The 3,068-nt window shown below is 50.0% G+C and overlaps 1 pseudogene; it reads left to right on the forward strand.

Annotated features, from left to right (window-relative positions):
* Positions 1-209: 209 nt before the first annotated feature.
* Positions 210-979, forward strand: LOC129345691 (uncharacterized protein K02A2.6-like; annotated as a pseudogene).
* Positions 980-3,068: the final 2,089 nt, after the last annotated feature.

The raw sequence follows: 3,068 nt of genomic DNA on the forward strand, positions 1-3,068 counted from the left end.
AGTGGCCTACCAGCCAGCCGGACACCGAGTTCCAGCCCTTCAGCTCCCGCCAGCACGAGTTATCAGTCCACGAGGGATGCCTGCTCTGGGGGAACAGAGTCGTCGTTCTGTCCAGGCTGCATCAGCGCGTGCTGGAGGCACTTCATGTGGGACACCTGGGGATTGTCAAGATGAAGGTTCTGGCCCGCAGCTACGTGTGGTGTCCAGGGATGGAACACGCTGTAGAAAGATGGGTCCGGACCTGTCAGCCCTGTCAGGAGTCTCACCCTAACATGCCACAGGCTCCAGTACACCCATGGGAGACAACGCGTACACTGTGGTCATGGCTCCACATTGACTTTGCTGGGCCTTTTCAGGGGCAAGTTTTTCTCATCATAGTGGACTCCTTTTCGAAGTGACTGGAAGTAACCCCCATATCGACCATGATGTCCGCGGTGGTCATCCGCTCACTAAAGCGTCTGTTTGCGACCCATGGCCTGCCAGATGCCACAGTCTTAGACAATGGTGCACAATTTACTTCCCAGAGATTCCAGAGATTCCTCGAGAACAATGCCATCCGACACATCACTTCAGCGCCATTCCACCCATCAACGAATGGACAGGCCGAAAGAATGGTGAGGGCCACTAAAGACTCACTCTGCAGATTAAGCCAGGGGGATTTGAGCCAGCAGTTGGCCAACTACTTATTGCGGCAGCACATCACACCACACTCCACACGGGATGGAGCCCAGCGGAGCTCTTGATGGGGCGACGGGATAACAACCCTGCTGAATCAGCTCCACCCGGACTTAGATCCGGACGCCCGGAGGGAGCTGGAGGTTTCGGGGATGCCCAGGAGGTTCCAGCAGGGCGACTTCGTTCACGCCAGAAACTACGAGGAAGGGCCGATCTGGGTTCTGGCTTCAGTGCTCAGGGCAACTGGGCCGATATCCTACGAGGTGGCCGAAGCCACCAGCAGAACACTCCGGAGACACACTGATTAGCTATGGCAGCGCTGGCTGGTGCAGGCACAGGGACAGGACAAAGACTATTCACCCTGCACCACTGACACAAGGGCTGAATTGGCAGTGGCAACCGAGCAGAGTGGAGATTGTCCAGCGGCACCAAGCTGTCCAGAACCTCAGCCGAGTCCAGGAACCTCCTCCACTTCTCCTAGCAGGGCAGAGGCTGTTGTCAACGCGGAACCACCCATCAGAGGACCATCTATATCAGAAGGGTTTACGTAGGTCTCAGCGGGCTCGCCATCCCCCAGCATACCTTAGCGACTTCGTTTGCAATGGAGTAGCCCAAACTTAGGGGGGAGGGGTGTTATGTATTGCTTGAGTAGGAACGAAGGCTCCTGAGGCCTACAAGACTATTTGTCTTCTGTGCCCGTAACGGCCAATCATAACTGTTGCCTTATAGTCCAATCACTGTGCTGCAAGTAGTTACTTTGTATATAGTTCATGCAAATGAAGGATTCTAGCTGCTTACCTTGTATTGGTTGTTGTTAAAAGTGGGTGTGGTTTCTGCAAGTATAAATTAGATACTGTTGAGCCTGAGTGTTGTCTGTCTGCTTCCAGCTTCCAATAAAGATGTTTACTATAATAAAGAGCTGTTAATCTCAATATATAATATAAACCACAGCAGATGGGGGAGGAGGGGGACACACAGACAGAGTGGTGATAGGAACTCTAAAGAAAAGTCACTTTACACAAATAGCCAAGCACAAGCACAAACATTGTCACAGCATATTTTTAATACTGCTCTGCTCAGAACCCTCCCAGGTCCAACTTCAGGACACAACTCCTGGCCTGGACCCTCATCTTCTCCAGCTGGGGATGCTAGGCAATGTATCCCTCAAAGATAAGTGGAGAGAGGATCTTCTGCCTCAAACATTGCTGTAATGCTCTTCCTCCATTCCCTCTCTGCACAGCATGTACCTATTGGATCCATAACTTTTCTTCCCTCAGCAGTTGCAAGCAGTATCTCCCAGATAGGGTAACAACAGGGTAAACATGCACAGTGCAAAAAGGCTCCTGTCTGGACATGGGCTGACAACATCACTGCATTGTCATGCTACTGTAACTCCATGTGCACGTGGAGGAAACAGGGAACAGTCACGTTTACGGATGATTAGCAACCACCACAGCCATTGCAACTTCTGGCTAAACCTTCATGATGCCTTTTGCCTTGTAGGATCAGAGTCCCATAGAACAGGCCAAAGAAACGACTTAGCAGTTTCAGATGGATAGCCATGCTGATTTGCAGTAGAACAGCAAGATTCAAGTCCAGCAGCACCTTAAAAACTAAAAAGATTTTCAGGGTATAAGCTTTCAAGTGTGAAAGGTCTCATCAACAGATGCCATCTGACAAAGGTATTTGATGAAGGGAGCTTTGACTCTTGAAGGCTTTCACCCTGAAAATCACGTTGGTCTTTAACATACTACTGGACTTGAATCTTACTGAACAGACAGTACAGTTGTCCATGTAACATGGGCATGCACCGACAGGGACAACTCTAGCTGAGATTCTGTTGTCTGTCACCACAGCTTTCAAGGACACAGGAATCTTGCTGGAACATGACTGTTGGCAACCCCATTAATCTGACTTGCTTTCAGAACTCCATCCAGTTCTGCAAATATATGGATTACTTCACAGTCCTAGGGGAAGGGGTGTTTGGTAGATAAGGGATCTGTTCCCGCCAGTTCTCTTGGGAAGAGTTCCTGGTTCTTCCAGTTTTCCTGCTCTTTAAAATTGTTAATGGCATAGCAATATGGCATGGGGGGGGCGGTTTGGCTGCCATAGGGCACTGGGCAGGGAAAATGCGGTGAAATCCACCACCTGGAAACACTGTTGCTCCTGCGCTGAATTGGCTGCTCAGTGAGGAAATCCATGAAGATCATCGCCAAGCAGAAGTGACCCTTTCTATGTTGCTGCTTATTGGCTTGTTGATGGCCCAAAGGTAAGATTTGCCTTATTCCCACATTCCCATTTGGCGGGATTTGAACCATAACCCACATACATGCTTTCGAAGGGATACCAGTGGTGCTTCCCCTGAACATTCTATTGTGCGTTTTCTTGTGGCT

This window comes from Eublepharis macularius, chromosome 18, assembly GCF_028583425.1.
Source record: "Eublepharis macularius isolate TG4126 chromosome 18, MPM_Emac_v1.0, whole genome shotgun sequence".
Taxonomy (NCBI): domain Eukaryota; kingdom Metazoa; phylum Chordata; class Lepidosauria; order Squamata; family Eublepharidae; genus Eublepharis; species Eublepharis macularius.